The sequence below is a fragment of the Balaenoptera borealis genome (genome assembly GCF_965194805.1).
Source record: "Balaenoptera borealis genome assembly, chromosome: 1".
In the NCBI taxonomy this organism is placed as follows: Eukaryota; Metazoa; Chordata; class Mammalia; order Artiodactyla; family Balaenopteridae; genus Balaenoptera; species Balaenoptera borealis.
This window is the reverse complement of record NC_138860.1, coordinates 47,971,062-47,990,852: the sequence shown is the minus strand read 5'-3', so window position 1 is coordinate 47,990,852 and position 19,791 is coordinate 47,971,062. Positions and strand designations below refer to the sequence as shown.

Genomic DNA, 19,791 nt, shown 5'->3' with positions numbered 1-19,791 from the left:
GAAATTCACAGCAGTGTCAAGATCCCTGCTGTCTTTTTGTCCATCCTGCTAACACACAGCTGTTTCTGTTCATAGATCATTTTGTGTTCAACTGCCTGGTTACTTCCTCAGGTCCCTTTTATGGTGAATAATGGGCACATGGGAGTTTGAACACCCAAGTGTGTGGTTATTCAAACAGGAAGTCTCGAGGAAGCACAGTAACCTTGTCAGAGGGACAAAAGGTAGAACGGGAAAGGGCATTGATGATTTTAGGCTTAAAACATCTGCAGGGAAACATCTGACAGTTTCTGAGATGTGGACATTCTGCAGCTTACAAAAGGGATGGTTTATTTGGAACTTGTTTCATTTTTTTTTTTCAAACATTTGGAGTCTTAAGCCCTAATCCATGACACAGAAATGGAGGTGAAAAAAGAAGCAGTGTGGCATCATTGGCATTAAAAACAGGAAGGAAGCTCTGTGAGTCTTGGAAAGAAGGTGCGACAACTCATCTTTACCAGAGGTAACAATGAGGCTGTACACAGGAGCAAGCAAACGGGTTGGATTTGACAGGGACTGCAGGAGCTGATGTGGTTGGATTGGATTAAAAGACGATTTTATACAGAGCCTGTGATTATTGAGCACTGGAAGAATATGAGATAAAGAAGAATGTGAGTTGTACATAAAAAACGTGTAGCCTAGTGGGAGAGCGAGCATGTGTATATCGACAAATATACTCTGAGACAAAATATAAAGTGCTGTAAAAGAAGGATAAAAATTCCATGTGACTGCAAAGAACTGATTGTAGCTGGTCAAGATAAATGACTTCCCAGAACATTTATCTGGTGACCTTTCGGATTTCTACCAACCTTGAGATTCTTTGATTATATGATGGAGGATTTGTTAGAACGAGTCAAATAAATCCTGATTTTAGATTTAAAAATGAAAATTAAATCTGAAAGTTAAAGAAGGGTGTAGCACTGCATTGACAGCAGTTCATATGATGATGCAAATGCTAAAGAAAAGAAGTCAGTTTTTGGCTTAATTAGTGGAAGCAGTGGTATTCAAAGGAGTACTAGATATGTTCATTGTGTGATTGGAACTCTGCCCTTAAGTTCCAGGCATAGTAAACATGTTCAGACAGCATGGGCCCTACATCTTCTTGATTCCTTACTTTGTTTGGTTACCTTCTAATTGTCCTTCAGAACTCATGGCAAATTTCAGTTTCTCTGGGAAGATTTTGATTTCTAATTCCTCCTGCCCCTCCATAGCATTTGCTGTCATGTTGTTCAGTGCCCATACATTCATTCATTTCTAAAAATCACTGACCATATTGCATGCCTGTGATGTGAGAGGTGCTAGATTGTATTGTTCTGTTTCCCCCCTTAGACTGAATTCATTGAGGATAAGATGAATTTACTGATTTCTTAATTCATTCACAAATATTTATTAGTGCCTGTTATGTAAAAGGCACTGCAAAGTGCTGGAGATAGGACAGAGAGGAAGACCTAGAGCTTAACTTCTGGGTGAAAAGCATGCAGAACAGAGGACCTGCCCAAGGAGGGTTCCCTTGGCTTTCTTTTTTACGTTGGCTTATATATTCCTAGTGTATAGCATAATACCTTTCATTTAGAAGTAGGTGCTCAAAAGTTTGCTGAATGAATGAATTCCTATTTCTGTGAGGCTACAGCCACAGAATGTAGATGAGGGTGAGAAATGACAGTTTTCTTTAGATTTTCCCAAGATGGTGTTTGCCTATTACATAGGGTTATTGAAATTGGACAGGTGGAGTGGGATGGCTAGTCCATGATGTAGCTTCCTCACCAGTGTTGTTAGGTAAAAACTAAGCCATAGTAGTAAAGAGCCCCAGTGATAAAGTAGTTCAGGAAACACAGAGGTTTCTCTTTCATGTGGTAGTCCTGAGTGAGCAGCAAGGTAGCTCTGATCCACACAGACATTCTGGGCCCCAGGGTCCTTTCATCTTCATGATTTGCCATCCCTTAGGGTGCTGTCCTCATGTGTGTGTTTGAAACTGAGTGATAGCTACCTCTGTCTTCCAAGTGGGAAGATGCTGCTGAGGCGTGTATGCCTAACTCTCAAGACTGAGGCCCGACAGAGGTCCACATCATTGTATCATCTGCCACTGGCGAGCACTTAGTCACCTGGCCACTCATATGTGCAGTGGAGGCTGGGAAATGTAGTCTGGCTGGGCAACCTTGTGCCCAGCCACAAATCTGTTACAGTGATGGAGGGTGGCGGGGAGGGGGACTGTTTTTGGCAGATGGCTCTGGCATGCCAACCCTCTACTGTAGTATTGTGCCTGCCACTTCCTGTGCTGGAGAATCTTCTCTTTCCTGAGTTTTGGTCTTCCTGAAGTACCTTCTTCAGAGGATCCCATTCTGTGGCCAGCAGTTTTAGGAAGTGGATCTAGAAAAACTAGCAAACATGCTCTCTGTAGACCTTCACACCCTAGGACTTCAGGGGAAGAGCCTGTGAAGAAAAGGGGTGCACGCTCGTCCTGCTCTTCTCAGTGTGCACCATTCACTCCCTACCTTTGCACAATTCATTTTATTCTGAGACTACCAGGTTTCATCCCCATGGTCCCCTCCTGACACTGAGATCTCACTATGTTAGTGTTGGGTACTTACACCGACCGGCTCTGTATCAGATTCATCTCAGAGGAGCACATCCTTGCAGAATCATTAAGTCTTGATTTACTTGACAGTAGTGATCATGTTTACCTTCGGCTGTGATGGATGAATCAAAGCTGTTTTAAAATCCAGATGTGTTTCAGAAACAAGAACTCCAGAAGTAGTAAAACAGTGCCTATTGTTTGTACTACTTACTGGTCACTTGAACATACAGTCTTGTTCTGGAATCTTTTTTTAATGTGTATTTATCTTTTCCTTCAACATGAGTTGAGTTCATTGAGGGCAGGAGCTGTATTTTAACCATTAATTAGGTCAGAGACTTAACAGCCAGGTCTTCAGTATCTCTGTGGTGAAATGTATTCATACTTTTATGAACTAAAGGCTGATTAAAGGCTATAAGGGCCTCACACTAGTTTGAGTCACGTTTTGTTGTCAGATATTATGAAAATCCTCTGCTGTTTAGAAATTTTTGGATATAGAATCATAGATAAAGGATTATGGGCTGTATCACATTTGATTATATGTTATACCAGTTTTACAGATAGTGATAATAGAACTACTAAAGACTACCTAAAAATTTGGCACATAATAGGCATTTGATAAATTGATTATTATCTAAATGATTGAATAAAAGTCCATTTAATAGGAACTTTTATTTCATTGAAAGGGTGCTTTTTTTTTTTTTTTTAATGTGATGATCCATTTATTTATTTATTTATTTATTTATGGCTGTGTTGGGTCTTCGTTTCTGTGCGAGGGCTTTCTCTAGTTACGGCAAATGGGGGCCACTCTTCATCGCGATGCGCGGGCCTCTCACTATCACGGCCTCTCTTGTTGCGGAGCACAAGCTCCAGACGCGCAGGCTCAGTAGTTGTGGCTCACCCGCCCAGTTGCTCCGCGGCATGTGGGATCTTCCCAGACCCGGGCTCGAACCCGTGTCCCCTGCATTGGCAGGCAGACTCTCAACCACTGCGCCACCAGGGAAGCCCGAAAGGGTGCATTTTAACATGTATTTTAAGACGATTTGAGTGGATGGGTTATTAAATTATGGTAAGAGTATTTAGAATTCCAAATAGAGCATTAAATAAATGTTTCAAAGAAGTAGTTTATTTTTTTGTTTGTTTGATTGTTTTTTGTAGAAATGCAATTTCATCTCCAGTGCCTCTGTTAGGAACCTGGCTGCATTAAAGCCATTTCATTCGAGATACTTTTTGAATTGGAAGTTAATTCTGATTTTCTTCTTGTTCCTAGAAGCATATGATTTCAGTGATGTCTGTGTCCTTACTCTCTCCACACTTTATGCATCTCCCTCCCTATCTACCTACTTATCACAGCTTTTCTTTCTTTCTGTCCAGTTGCTTTTTTTTTTTAAGAGAATCACCCAAGGAGCCTTTTTTTAATTTTTATTGATTGATTGCTATGTTGGGTCTTCGTTTCTGTGCGAGGGCTTTCTCTAGTTGCGGCAAGCGGGGGCCACTCTTCATCGCGGTGCACGGGCCTCTCACTATCGCGGCCTCTCTTGTTGCGGAGCACAGGCTCCAGACGCGCAGGCTCAGCAGTTGTGGCTCACGGGCCTAGTTGCTCCGCGGCATGTGGGATCCTCCCAGACCAGGGCTCGAACCCGTGTCCCCTGCATTGGCAGGCACATTCTCAACCACTGCACCACCAGGGAAGCCCCCTGTCCAGTTGCTTTAAATCAGCAATAAATCAGTATCTCTAGGAATCTTTAAAGAATCACTTGTATTGAGAATGACTATATAAATGGTTATAAATGATTGCTTTTGCCTCTAGGGTTCTCTCAGCTTGGTTTTTGCTTTCTAAAAGATTGTGGTCTCCTTGAATTGACATCATTTTTCTTAGACTCATTGTCTTTATTTGCTCAGAGTCCTTTGCCATCACCCTTTGCCTAAATATATATCATGTTGTCCTCTGTGCTTTATCACCCCAGTTTCTTTTGGAAGGAAATGGCCTTCTCTAAAAATTCTTTTCCACATTCTGGAAGTATGAGACAGTAGCGCTTATTGTATCACTCCTTGGTCACTTGAGCATACCATCTTGTCCTGGAGTCTGTTAAATGTGTACTTATTTTGTTTCTGCATATGAGCTCATTGAGGACAGGGGCTATGGGTCAGCAACTTAGAGCTAGGTACTTGACTTGTGAAATCGTAGGCATTTGAATATTCTTCGATTGTCTCGAATCAGAAAACTCCGTTCTGAACTCATGAGAAGCATAGGGCTAAATTCAATAAATATGTCCACAGACTTTTTGGAAAAGTGTTTGGAAGAGGTGTGTTTACTGATCTTTGGAGAAAGTCCACAGAGCTGTTTTCTCAAAATTTAAGGCATCATCCTTGTTGTGGACAGTAAAAATAGAAGGCCTGTCTTTTTGTTCTGATGAACTTTCTTTTAAGAACCGAAGAATAGCTGAGACCAACCATAGTTTTGTTTCTTTTTGAGAAGCCTTGTGCTCCTTTCCAGGATCCACGATGCCAAGTTAAATACCTTTCTTTTTTTAGGAGAGCAGAGTTTCTCAGACTGAAACTTTTAAGAGTTTCTGTTTCGCTAAGGATAGAGCACTTTAAAGTAGGTGTTTAAGTTCCTTCTTCGTATTGTTTGAAGGTTATTACAGTGTAATACTTCTTGTAAATTCTTAATACTAATTGCCAGTGAATCCGGAGATTATTCCTCAAGGAGGAAATCCTGTTGTCATCTAGGCTCGTGGTCCTCAAGTACTCACCAATAACAAATTGAATCATCTGTGGAGTTTTTTTGTGTTTTATTTTGTTTTGAAATACATATGGTCAGCTGTGGATTACTGTGAGGTGTTGTTTTGCACTTACAGGTAAATGCAAGATGAAATAGATAATTACGTTGTTTGTACAGCAGATACTCTGTTTTAGTGTACAGAAATCTGGAGTAGAAGTGAACACTTCTCTGTGAAGTATTTGAGTAGCTCTAGGAGCAGTTCTGCCCACCCTCCCACCCTAGGTATCCTCTACCCTGGGTTTTATGTTTTATTCCCTTGCTTTTAAAAGAAAGTAGTTTGTCATCTCTAGACAATGTATTGCTTGCTTTTGAGCTTTATAAAAATGGTTTATATAGTCATCAGTACCTTGCTTTATTCACTCAATACATTTCTAAGGTGTACTTGTAATTCACTGATTTCCATTCCTGTGTGGTATTCTATTGTGATTATACTACAGATAATTTATGGATTATTCTGCTGATGGACTTTTTTTGGTTGTTGTTATGATGAAAAGTATTCTGTGAACATTCTCACATGTGTCTCCTGTTGCTTATGTGGGAGTCTCTCTAACTGGGTTGCTGGATCATAATGAGTGTCTTCATTTTTATGAGATAATGCAAATTGTTTCCCAGAGTGGTTGTGCCTGTTTAGATGCTCACCAACAGTGTTAATAGACCGTCGATCCACATTTCGTATTGTTAGAATTCTTAAATTTTGCCCATTTGATGGTGTAAAATTATATCTCAGTCATTTTATTTATAAGGGCTAATATCTTTTCATGTATTTATTGGTCTTCCATATTTCCTCTCCTGTAAAATGTCTCTTCATGTTTTTTGCCCATTTATTGATTTGTCTGTTTATTGATTTGTAGAATTCTTCCTGTATTCTTGATACTAATCCTTCATCAATTATGTATTATCTGTATCTTCTACCAGTGTGTGATTGTCTTTTTATATTCTCTATGATAGCTTTTGGACAGAATTTCTTAATTTTAATGTGTTAATTGATTTGTGTGTTGTCTTTATCTCCTAGGACAAATCCCTTTCAAACTTATTCTTCTATTTTAGAAATATCCTAGCTGTTCTTGGGCCTTCGCTCTTACACATAAATTTTAGAATGAGGTTGTCAGGCTCCTCAGTAACCTCTATTTAGATCTTGATTGAAATTGCATTGACTTTAGGCATCCATTTGGGTTGAATTGACATCTTGAAAATTTCAAGTCTTTCTATTCATGAGCATAGTATAATTTAGGCCTTCTTTAATGAATTCCAGTAATGTTTTATAATACTGTCCATGTGAATCTTGTCCTTTTTCTGTTATAATTATTCCTGGGTACATTTTTGTTGTTGTTATTTTAACTTTTTTTTCTAAATTACATTTTCTATGTCTTTGTTGCTGGCATATAAAAATGTAACTGGTTTTTATATATCGATCTTATACCCCTTGCTTAATTCTCTTATTAATTCTAATTACTTGTCTTTAGACTCTTTCAGTTTTATATGTAGACAGTCATCATCTGTAAATAGTAACAGTTTCGTTTCTTCCTACTGACCTTTAATTCTTTTATTTATTTTTTCTTTTCTTTGCTGTCTACAACAATATACAAAGTTCCTGTTTAAACATTCCCCTTAAGTACTATGAGTTTTACAAAGCTTTGCTAATTTGATAGATGAGAAATGTTTTTATTTTAGGTTGCATTTCTTTTGTAATTGTTGAGGCTATTTTTTATTCTGTTGCGTAATATTTATTTCTATAAGCTACCTCACTTCCTTTTTTTGTAAAGAGATACGGTATTAATACAAAATCTTTTTAGCTTAGTTTCTATTTTGGTATTTAACCACTTTAAGGAATGTTTTGGCTACAGGTTACAGTGAATTAAAATAGCTCAAATTTGGGAGTTCCCTGGCATCCCAGTGGTTAGGACTCTGCGCTTTCACTGCTGAGGGCCCCAGGTTCAATCCCTGGTCAGGGAGCTAAGATCCCGCAAGCCACGCAGTGCGGCCAAAAAAAAAAAATTAGCTCAAATTTAGTAATATACAGTTATTACTCACCTCTTTGGTAAAGTAGTCACCAAATTAGTTGTTATTCATACTGTTTGGCATAAGTAGTATTTTGGATAATGAAAACATTGCTACTTATAAAATTCACTGAAGACTTGATTAAAACATTTGTTTCTCTAAAAAACAAAGCAATCTGTCTCAGTGGCAACTCCAGGAAGCACTGATAAAGGGACCTGGGTTTTAATTTGTCTTCCTAACTGAATCACCCTTGACTTCAGAGTTTGATAAATTTCTCAGGCTCCTGAGATATGTTAGGCCAGTTGTCATGGTTTTGCTATATCATTAATGTGGGTCATATACTTTAAGCTCTTTTCCCCTCTTTAAAACTGTCTTAATACACTTTGAAACCTTATTTATAATCTGAGAGGTGGATTGGATTTAGAGGTTTTGGAACAAAGAATGGTGGTGACTCTATGGGAATCTGTAGAATGATTGTCTTGTACAATGTAAAATGTGATAAATCTGAAGTTTTTTTAAGTTCTTGGGATAGATAAGCCTCATGGATTCAGCTGTAAACCCCAGAGAGGTGGTCCTCAGAGGAGAGTGTGGTACTGTCCCTTTAGGGGTATGGAGTGGACAGGAGCCAGAGGGGATGAAGTGGGGAGGGGAGGCTGTCCCACACAGCAAAGAAGTGTCCAAATCTTGCCCAACTTTGTGAATTCTCATGGGACATTTATGCTATTAAAAACCCAGTTATAAATATCTGAGCCTAGAATGTAACTTTGTCTTTATACATAAACACAGTTTTTTTCCACATAACTTTATTACACATAATTTTCCATGAATACAGCCACCATGTAAATAAATAGTTTTTGAGCTTAGCAAGAGGAAAGTCATTTCTCTGCCAAGAGTGCCTCTCATGGTGTTCACGTTGCCCATTCGGCACATGTGTAGATCACACTACGTTCTAGCACTCACAGTCAGAGTGATTCTGTGTGCATATTTGTATATTTAGCCTCTTTTTTCTAAAATATCAAGTGTCAAGAAAAGTGTTGATCATATTCAGTTGAAATTTTGGAATTTGCTTTTACAGCTTTTCCTGCACATGAATAGTTACCAACATGCCTATCCTGCCAACATGTTTTTTCTTCTGGAGTAATCAAATCATTAAGATTAAGCGAATATTTTACAAGGAAACATGCTGATAAAGTTGGCTGAGGTATATCATTCTAACTCATGTTCTCTACTTTGACAGTCTGTAATTTGTCCTGACTTGTTATACCTATTCAGTTAAAGTGATATTTCTCTTTTTCTTAGAACACACAGGTTAATCTGGTGTGTTACTACTTTTGCTAACACCAATTTTTATTGCAGTGTCCACCTATACCTCTGCCCCTTCATTTTCTGTATGTCTTGTACAGAATGCCATCCAGTCCTATTTTTAAAAATGCAAACTTGGGACTTCCCTGGCGGTCCAGTGGTTAAGAATCTGAGCTTCCACTGCAGGGGACATGGGTTCGATCTCTGGTTGGGGAACTAAGATCCCGTATGCTGCAGGGTGGCATGGCCAAAAAATAAATAAATAAATAAATGAAAAATGCAAACTTACATGTTGTAAGTTGATAAAAGTGTCTGATGGCTTTGTTATGCCTTCTAGTAGTTATCGAGCTTTTATCTATTGAAATGCATATGGTTCCTTTTAGTTTCTGCTTTACATTATAGGTAGGGCTACACACACACACACACACACACACACACACACACACACACACACACACACACACACACACACACACACACACACACACACACCCAAACTTGGAAGTTAAATGTTGTAGAATATATAACCTATGGATTTCATTTTGGGATGTTGAAGGGAAGGAATTACAAAATATTTGCTATAAAGTGGGGCTGGAGTCTGTAGGCTTGAGAATCATCTTACAGCAATTCATCCTCACACAGGTAGTCTTCTAACTGGTCTCCTGCCTCCGATTCCCTCTCCCATTTTTGAAATACCAGCTGTTACTTCCTCAAGTGTTATCTTGTACTGTTTTTTGGTATATGTATTGTCTCACCATTTGGAGACATTGATAGGCAGGGACTGTATCTTAGATTTCTTTGCATCTCCAACATTAATATAGTTCTTTGTGCCTAGTGTATACTCCAGAAGTGTTTGCTGATATTTTAAATCTGCTTTTCCCCTGTTATAATAGAAACTGAATTTGGAGAAAGTTCTCCATGCTTCCTTACTCTTTTTTGTTGTTGTTGTTATTTTGGTTTCTTTAATTAAGAAAATTTTTTTATTGAGGTACCATTGTTTTATAACATTATGTAAGTTTTATGTGTACAGCATTACATTTCCACTTCTGTATACCCTACAGTGTGCTCACCATCAAAAATTTAGTTTCCATCCATCTAAGCTTTTTAGTCTTAAACTCTGAGTAGTAGGGTCTGAGAGTATCTGTTGCTCTGGAAATTCTCTGTCCTTCTCTCCTTTTAATGTGAGGTAGTCAGATGAATTTTTCTTCACCTGGGTTTTAAAATTCCCTATCTTGAGTAGTTAGCAAATCATGGCTGCCTAAGATGCAGCTCTGGTTTTGGTGGTTAGGATGGATTAAAGATGAGCATGAGTGCTTTGACACTCCTCCCTCTGCATGTGGGCTGGCCTGTGACCCAGCAGTGGGATAGCAGATGTGGTGATATGCCAGTTCCAGACTAAGCCTTTAAGAAGAGTGGCGGCTTCCACCTTGGTCTCCTGGATCCTGCTCCGCCATGGAGAAGTCTGACTACTAAAACTGCTAGGCTTGAGAGGACATGGGTAGACACGCTGGTGGGTAGTCTCAGCAGTGTCCAGCCTTCCATCCATCCCCACCAAGGCACCAGGCATGACCAGCCCAGCCGAATACTACCAAGTGACTTCAGTCAGTGCCTTGTGGACTGCAAGAATCTCCCAACCGAGTCCTTCCCAAATTCTTGACTCTCAAAATCATGAGATATAAAGATGGTGGTTGCTGTAAAGTACTGTGCATTGGAGTAGCCTGCTGTCAGCAATAGATAATTGGGCCGGTTGTTGAGTCTCTTGGGTATCAACTTGGAAAGCCTAAGCTGTTTTTCCCCCAAGGGGAATCAGCCTTTATTCCTTCTTGGAATTGTTGCATAAAAAAAAAAAAAACCTGTGGACTTTCAGCAGAAATTACACTTCTGCTTGGCTTCAACTAGAGAGCAGTGGGAGAGGAGCCAGAAGTATCCCGAGGCTGTGCATTTTTGTGTGAGAACTGAAGCTTGGCAAAAGTTTCAAACCAAGCTCCTATCACGGGAATCTTGTGTCTGAGAGAGCAGACTCTTTTATGGTCAGTATCCTTTTGTGGCTGCTGAATGAGAGGCAGGTGCAAGAACCGGTCTTTAGGATGGTCTGAAGGAGAGCCATAAATGTGGCTAACACTAAGAAAACAGGCTGTGTTCAGATTCTTGGTACCCATAGGTTCCTGCCATCCCCTGTGACCAAAAAGCTTCCCTTTCATTTCCTGGCAAAGAAAATGTGCATCTCCTGGTGCCATTAACCATAGCCTTAACTATCACTGTTTCCTTACAGGTGTCCAACTAGCTACCTATCCATTTTTATGCAGCTCTCATGCCTTTTCTTTGCTGTTCCCGCCTCCTTCAAAGGCACCCTAGTTTCCACTCCTCGTCCTGTCTCTCCCAAACTTTGCAGATTGATATTCTATTCATATTAAAAGGCCAATTTCAGTTGCCTTCTTTTTATTACCATCTTTCATTTCATTTCTCCTACTCATGTCCCTCCCCCTCCCTCACCTTGAGCACAGTCAGCTTGGCTTTTTGGGTGTTTGTCTTATATCCCTTCGTATAATAGATTATAAGCAGTTTGAGGACAGAGAAGTTCTTATTCGTTCATGATACATAATAGTGTTCATTAAATTATTTGGATTAACTAGAGACCTTTTCTATATTTGCATTTTCTTTCATACTCAAAGAAGCTACATAAAAGTTCTTGAGGACTTCCCTGGTGGCGCAGTGGTTAAGAATCTGCCTGCCAATGCAGGGGACACAGGTTCGAGCCCTGGTCCGGGAAGATCCCACATGCCGCGGAGCAACTAAGCCTGTGTGCCACAACTACTGAGCCTGCGCTCTAGAGCCTGCGAGCCAAAACTACTGAGCCCACGTGCCACAACTACTGAAGCCCACGTGCCTAGAGCCCGTGATCCACAAAAAGAGAAGCCACTGCAATAAGTCCACGCGCCGCAACGAAGAGTAGCCCCCGCTCGCCGCAACTAGAGAAAGCCTGAGCACAGCAACAAAGTCCCAATGCAGCCAAAAATAAATAAATAAATTTATTTAAAAAAAAAAAAGTTCTTGAGGGGTTTAGTGACTGGGAACTTAAGGAGTTATTGTCTTGGGAGCATGTGGGTTTCCTTATGCAAACGCAGGTAAATGAGGCAAGAGGCTTACACAATGATTTCTCTGTTTTTTCTGTGTTGGCTGGAGTTCTCTGTACATCTGCTTCCTGTCCAGGGAGGGTAAAGAGCAGTCCTTTCTGAATTTATTTGTTTGAATTTATGTTATGCTGTAAATCAAATCTCTTGTTAGGGTTTTACAGTGCATTAAATGTAAAAACCTGAAAAATGTGCTTAAAGACTTGAAAAACTTAGCTTCCTTGTCAATTTTTAATGAGTTTTTCCCAGTTTTATTTTTTATTTTATTTATTGGCTGTGCTGGGTCTTCTTTTCTGCGCGAGGGCTTTCTCCAGTTGCGGCAAGCAGGGGCCACTCTTCATCGCGGTGCGCGGGCCTCTCACTATCGCGGCCTCTCTTGTTGCGGAGCACGGGCTCCAGACGTGCAGGCTCAGCAGTTGTGGCTCACGGGCCTAGTTGCTCCGCGGCATGTGGGATCCTCCCAGACCAGGGCTCGAACCCGTGTCCCCTGCATTGGCAGGCAGACTCTCAACCACTGTGCCACCAGGGAAGCCCTTTCCCAGATATTTTTGACTGTAGCCCATTATAAGAAATATATTTTACATTGCCACCTAGTTAGTACATACAACTGAGACAGGTGTCTTAAAACAAGGCTTACCCTGATATTTCCATTCTATTCTAATTATTATTATTTTTTAATGCTTATCTTGACCTACCAGCGTTTTTTTTCATTTCAAACCAATGTATTGGTTGAAAAATACTGAGTTCAGTAACAAGCTTGAATGGTAAGGGTCTGATTCTGAGACTTGTCAGCTTCCCTGAGAGAATCATCTGACACATAAGGCTCCTCGTGTTCCGGCTCATCTCTTATTTCCTCCTTGTATGAACACTTGACCTTGCCAAATCTGGTGTATTTGTTGTCCACTGGACAAGGACCACTGTCTTTGAAGCCTGACTTGAGCATCTTCATCCTTGAGGGCTTCTTCACATTTCCCTGTCCCCCCTCCCCATTGCTTTGCCCTCCCTCCTGAATTCTCGGGTGCCATTGGTTGGCACTTAACCAGCCTTGTGAGGCAGCATGAAGGCACCTCGGAGACCTCAGAAGTCATTTCACTGACCACACTCATTTTTACAGATGAAGAAACTGACGTCCAGGGAAGATAGCGATCAGGTTTCCTCCTTCTAGAATAGTGCTCTCTCTCCACGATTCCATGCACCACCCCAGTTTGTGAGCTTATTAAAAAAAAAAAAAAAAGCAAAAAAAAGCAGAAATAGGAGGTTATGTACGCAGACTGTACCTCATGGGACAGAGAGCCTCTTCCAAGTGTGCATCCTGCTCACAGTCTATATACCTACTTTATTTGCATGGCAGTCATAATAGTTGAGTAATTCTCTCATTTAAAATCACAGCACAAGCATTAATAATCCTAAATTTACTAAGCACTTTGTGCTAAGCTTTGAGGACTGTGAGCTTTATAAGAAAGTCTGTGTCTTTGAAGGCCTCACAGCTTCCTGGGCTGTTAAAAAACAGGCGAGGGCTTCCCTGGTGGCGCAGTGGTTGAGAATCTGCCTGCCAATGCAGGGGACAGGGGTTCGAGCCCTGGTCTGGGAAGATCCCACATGCCGCGGAGCAACTGGGCCCGTGAGCCACAATTACTGAGCCTGCGCGTCTGGAGCCTGTGCTCCGCAGGAAGAGAGGCCACGATAGTGAGAGGCCCACGCACTGCGATGAAGAGTGGCCCCCGCTTGCCACAACTAGAGAAAGCCCTCGCACAGAAAGGAAGACCCAACACAGCCATAAAAACAAAAACAAAAACAAACAGGCGGATTAGGAAGACTCTGGAGCAGGACTAAGTATTCTTAGGTTTGCTAAAGTGTTGTTTCCCCACAATACAGATTCAGAGAAACACAGATTGGTACTCACCTGGTTTCTGCCCTTAGCTTCTCCAAGAGAGAAGGTATTTAGTAGTGACAGGTGCATTTGTTTCTGTTTCAAAGCCACAGTTGTACCCACCTCATAGCCTTCTGAATGCTGCCAGGGACTTTCTTTGGTCAGCCACTCCCTTAGCCATCTTTGATGCGTAAACAGATTTCATGATACAGGCCAATCTCCAGAGAGACTGGGTTGCCTGTCTTTCTGGAGACTTCCTAGACCATCCCAAACCATGTAGAAATTTATTTAAAAATTCGAATAGCTGTCAACTATAGCCTAAGCTGGTAGGGCTGGGAAGTTGAAAATATAAATATATATCTATCACCCTCATTTAGTCTCTATTGAAGTTTTTCTTTCCTTACATAAATATTACGTGCCCTAACTAAATGTTATCAGATATTTTATTATGCTTAACACCTAAGAAGTAACAAAGTCATAATCAAAAGTCATCTTTAGGATTTGCTTTTGTTTAGCAAATAATAACAGACCTCATCTCTTCCTAAAAATAAACCGTCAGTTTATGTCACTGAGTATATTTGACGCTTCTGAGAAGAGGCTCTCTCTCATTCTCTCTAACATGGGAGGCCATTTATTTTTTTTGCCTATGATGTAGTTTTCCAAAAGTTCATTGCTATTGACTGCTCCATTTCTGTTCTAAATTTAGTAAATTCTTGGAAGTATACTTAAAGGGTCAATTTAAGGATTTTATCCCAAGCTTGCTGATTGTGTGGTTTAGTGGATGTGAGTTTTGGTCAACTGCTGTATTTCATGTTTGTAGCGTAGGGATATTGGGGGTGATGGAATTTTACAATGCATTGCCATTTTATACATCGTTATGCTTTTCTGCTTCTTGAAATGAATATACTGCTTTTTGTGGAGAAGATTCCTCTGTGGTTATTTTAATTTGCTTGGTAGGTATAAATTTAAGTCTGGGCCTGTTTCATCTCTGTAGTTAGTTGATAATACAGATCCATATTGTTTTTTGTCCCCAGAAGACGTTGATTGAAGTGAAGAATGATGAATTTGGTAATTTGGGAGTTTTGTGTGTGAATGAATCATTAGAAAACGCATCTTAAAGATTTAAGTTTTGTTCTTACACATCTTTCCCATTTTCCTATAATATTTTCTTATGTCTCAACATGTAAATATTTTATCTTTACTCATACTAATGTTTCTTGTTAACCAAGTTATCTCCTAAGACTGTTTATCTAGACTTGAAGTATTTTTTATGTCTCTGGGTGTGGGTTCTCAGTATCTCCCAGAAAACCTCCAGGAATTTTTGCCCACCTACTTGGTTTCCCTAGAGGGTGAAAGATGATTAATGGAGGAGAAAAACTCACAAAAAGCCACCAACAAAAAGCTCCCTACGTGTTTATTAAAGGTAAAATCCATCAACAGCAATCTCAATAGCCAAGGGTTCTTCAGGTAAGGTAATATCTATATTTTGTTCTGTTTTATAACATGTAAATTTTTCTTCCCCTGGAGTAAAGTCTCGAAAGATTTTTCTTGAAAGATAGCTGTACTATGGCAGCATCTGTTTTTGCTATGTGTCTCGGTTTACTAGAAGTTTTTTTTTTTTTAAGTTTTCTTTTATTAATTAATTAATTAATTTATTTATTTATTTATGGCTGTGTTGGGTCTTCGTCTCTGTGCGAGGGCTTTCTCTAGTTGTGGCAAGTGGGGGCCACTCTTCATCGCGGTGCGCGGGCCTCTCACTATCGTGACCTCTCTTGTTGTGGAGCACAGGCTCCAGACACGCAGGCTCAGTAGTTGTGGCTCACGGGCCTAGTTGCTCCGCGGCACGTGGGATCTTCCCAGACCAGGGCTCGAACCCGTGTCCCCGGCATTAGCAGGCAGATTCTCAACCACTGCGCCACCAGGGAAGCCCCTACTGGAAGTTTAATGTAGGTAATTCCTTCCATTGTGTTCCATGTAGCTATTGCCTGTCTTGTGATTTACTTAGAATCCCCTGGTAGTGAAGTGGTCTCTAATTCAAGCCTTCATAAGCAAAGTATCCATGCTTAGCGGAGGCTGAGTTAGCAGAATAAGAAAGCTGCTCAGGTGTAAGAGGGGAGGCTTCATTGTTGATGATTTTGTTAACTCAGGTTTGGCTTCCTGGTTTGAGAGGTGTTCTGCATAAATGTTGGTGGATGGACTATTAATAAGTTATCGTGGTGGACCACGGCATCCCAGGTTTTAACAGTCCATTTGCCCTGTTATATATCAGCACTTGTAGTTTGTATTAACCCCAAGTGTGTGGCAGGAGAAAATGGAAGTGATCTGAGAGACCACCTGGTCTAATTCTCCATTTCAGCCAAGGAAACTAGTTAAGGTAAGTGACAAGTGACTTGCCCAAGTCAACAAGTAATTTGTGGCAGCCCTGGGTATAGAACCCAGGTCCTGCAGCAATTTACAAGATAGGTAAAAGAGAGGACACATAGATATGGAACAGGGAGAGGCCAAGGAGAGTGCAGTTCAGTGTAGGATTATGTGCGGCATAATGGATGGAGACCACAGAATCTGGAGTGAGGTTTGAATGGCATCTGCCACTTACAAGCTATGTGACATTTGGACAAGAAACTTAATTTTTCTGACTCTTCGTTCCTTTATCTTAGAAATGTTGTAAGGATTAAATATAATGATGGTATTAAATGTCTGGCATAGTACATGGGACATAGCTAGTGTTCCATAATGACAGTTATTGTTGTTCTGTTTCAAGGGGAGAGGGGAACAAGGAGAGAAATGTGAACATTGTGATAGTAGGGAGATGTATTAGTCAGAGCTCTCCAGAGAAACAGAACCAATAGGAGAGATATCTTATTATATAACGACATTTATTGTATGGAATTGGCTCATGCAGTTTTGGAGGCTGAGAAGTCCCACTATCTGCTGTCTGCAGGCTGGAGACCAAGTAAAGCTAGTGATGTAATTCCAGTCTGAATCCGGAGGCCTGAGAACCAGGGGAGCCAGTGGTGTAAATCCCAGTCCAAGAGCAGGAAAAGACAGATGTCTCAGCTCAGACAGACAGGAAGCAAAAAGGGGTGAACTCTTCCTTTTCCCATTTTTCTATTCAGGCTCTCAATGCATTGTATGATGCCCACTCACATTGGGGAGAACAGAATACTTTACTGAGACCACTGGTTCAAATGCTAATCTCATCCAGAAATACCCTCACAGACACACCTAGAAATAATGTTTAGTCTGAGCACCCCTTGGGCAAGTCAGGTTGGCCGAAAATTAACCGTAACAAGAAGGCTCTGTCGATCCTGAAAGGAGAGTTTCTTCAGACCAAGCTTTAAAAACCTGATCATTGGGGCTTCCCTGGTGGCGCAGTGGTTGAGAATCTGCCTGCCAATGCAGGGGACACGGGTTCGAGCCCTGGTCTGGGAAGATCCCACATGCCGCGGAGCAACTGGGCCCGTGAGCCACAATTACTGAGCCTGCGCGTCTGGAGCCTGTGCTCCGCAACAAGAGAGGCCGCGATAGTGAGAGGCCCGCGCACCGCGATGAAGAGTGGCCCCCGCTTGCCACAACTAGAGAAAGCCCTCGCACAGAAACGAAGACCGAACACAGCCAAAAATAAACAAATAAATTAAAAAAAAAAAACAAAAAACCTGATCATGTCACTGCTTAAAAATCATCCTAGGTTCCTCATCATGTATCAAGAAGTTAAACCTACGCAAATGTACTTTCCAGCTTAACCTCTTGTATTTTTAATGCTGAATCTTTTGCAGTTCCTGAAACATGATACGTATTTTCATTTTTTTCTTAAATAGCAGTTGCCCCTTTATCCTTCCCACCACTCCCCATTAGTCATCCTTCATGACTTAATTCAAATTCCACTTCTTCTGTGCAGTCTCTCGGACCATGGTTTCTCCATCTCTTACCTTCTTCTGTGGTGAATCACTACTTCTGTTGTGTTTCCATAGTACCTTGTACACAATATTACAACAGTTATTAAACTGTGTCCTAATGATTTGTTTACATGTCTGACTCACTGAATAATCATTACATCCCCTGAGGACAAGGATCAGGCCTTAGTTATCTTTGTATCCCTAGCACTACCCCTACTACCAGACGCATAGTAGATGCTCATTAGATGGTTGTATGTATGAATAAGCGAATGAAAACAGAAATCTGATTAGAGGTTATGCCGAGTTGATATAACAGCATAAGCAAAGGATGCAAAATTAGCATTATTTTGATGGGAAGAATGAAACAAACCGTTTAATTGGAAAAGAAGGATTTGTGTTGAGAAAAGTAAGCTTCTGTAAAGGAGAGAGGAAGACGTGACCACTTCATCTGGAAGGCTTTGAACATGAAGCAGAATTGAGGTGCGTTATGGAAGGCGGTCATTTTAGGGTTTTTGTCAGAGGAGTGACAAGGTTACACTGCAGAGTTACTGGAAACTTAGTCTAGTGGCTGCATGGTTTGGAGTGCGGAAGAGTTTGGATCCTGGGATACTAGTTTAAATTATCATAGCAGTCCAGATGTGAGCTGATGATGACTGAGTCTAGGGTGATGTGCCAATCAGAAAGGCCAGAGGAGAGACATTTAAAACAACAAACCGCAAAAAACTCTGGCAGACCTAGTTCCGTTTTAGATTTCTCCCATTTTGGTTTGCCAAGGTGGTTTTTTTCTCCCCTTTCCCTCCCTTCAAAAATAAAGTCCTTTCCATTCCAGTCTTTTGGTATCAGTGTCTAAAAGCTCAACCTAAATCTGAAACTCTCTACTCTGATTTTTCGAAGAGGAACAGAAGTCCTTTCTGTAATAACTGTTGGTTTTAGTTTTTTTGTTTTCTGTTTGTTCTTGGCTCATCTCTACTGGGCTGTGGGCCTAGAAGGAAGCTTGGGAAATAATTTGTCAGTTCTTTTTGGCATTTACAAGATGTTCCTATGGCTTCCTTATTGTAGTATCGCTTCCTGACATTTCGTTAGGGTTGCTGTTGATAAGTACTTACTGGGATACAGCACCTATATCCTTTTTTCTTTCTTTTTTTAAGGTTCCTATATCTTTTAAGTTTTATGTTTCTTTGAGATATTCCTATAAGGTCTTTTTTATGGATTATGAAAAATTATTAAAAAGAATTCTAATCAGAAGTGAATTTTGCTTTCTGAACATGTATGTTAAAAATACATGACCTAATTGATAAACTACTATCTCTCATTTTCATTTGCTATTGAGGTAAATGCACACGGACCTTATAAGAAGGTCAGGAAAACTGAGTGCCAACTCTTCCCCACTCTTGGAGCTGGTTGCTTCACAGACATTTTATTGAATGCTCACAACATCTGATAAAGTAAATATTAATAATTTACTTTATTAAGGAAACTAAAGCTTTGCGCAACTAAATTGTATCTGTGCATAATTGGGAAGTAGTGAAAAAGGAAGCCCGTATTTTTTTGAATATGCCCAGTTGGCCCTGAACATTTACATATAGCAGTTATCAAACTTTCTTAGTAACAGGACCTTTTATCCAATGAAATCAAACTCCCAATACATAAAATGGATAAGAATAGTGCTGAGTTACATACATTTATTTTCTTTGGTACACTAAATTTCAGTTTGAGAGTTAGGTTTCAACCTTCAATCAGTTTTATCTTATAACTTATTTCTACATTTTGTTTGCAAAATAAGAGTTCAAAGTCATGTGGATAAGATAATTCTAGTAGCTTTTTTTGGGCTGGATTAGTATTATTTAATATTGTTTTTCTTGTCAGAAAGTGCTAAAAATTACAATGTGAACCTTTAATAGCTTTTAAAATAGCTTGTCATGCAATTTCAGGGTAGTGTCTGATTACACTGATCCAGAAAACTTGAAGGAGAAATAGGAAATTTTGTTTTAAAGTTGAATTACTTATACTACAAAGCTACAGTAATCAAGACAGTATAGTACTGGCACAAAAACAGAAATATAGATCAATGGAGCAGGATAGAAAGCCCAGAAATAAACCCACACACATATGGTCACCTTATCTTTGGTAAAGGAGGCAAGAATATACAGTGGAGAAAAGACAGCCTCTTCAATAAGTGGTGCTGGGAAAACTGGACAGGT

General features: G+C 40.2%; 1 protein-coding gene and 1 long non-coding RNA gene across 2 annotated transcripts in view; one reads left to right on the top strand and one right to left on the bottom strand.

Moving 5' to 3' along the window:
- LAMC1 (laminin subunit gamma 1) overlaps positions 1-19,791 on the top strand; it is a 123,253-nt gene that overhangs the window by 13,944 nt on the left and 89,518 nt on the right. The window lies entirely within an intron of this gene.
- On the bottom strand, positions 15,304-18,402 carry LOC309633543. The gene is made up of 2 exons (XR_014247600.1): positions 17,351-18,402; positions 15,304-17,039 (listed from the first exon to the last, which is right to left on the bottom strand). It is a non-coding gene; the product is annotated as an uncharacterized lncRNA (long non-coding RNA).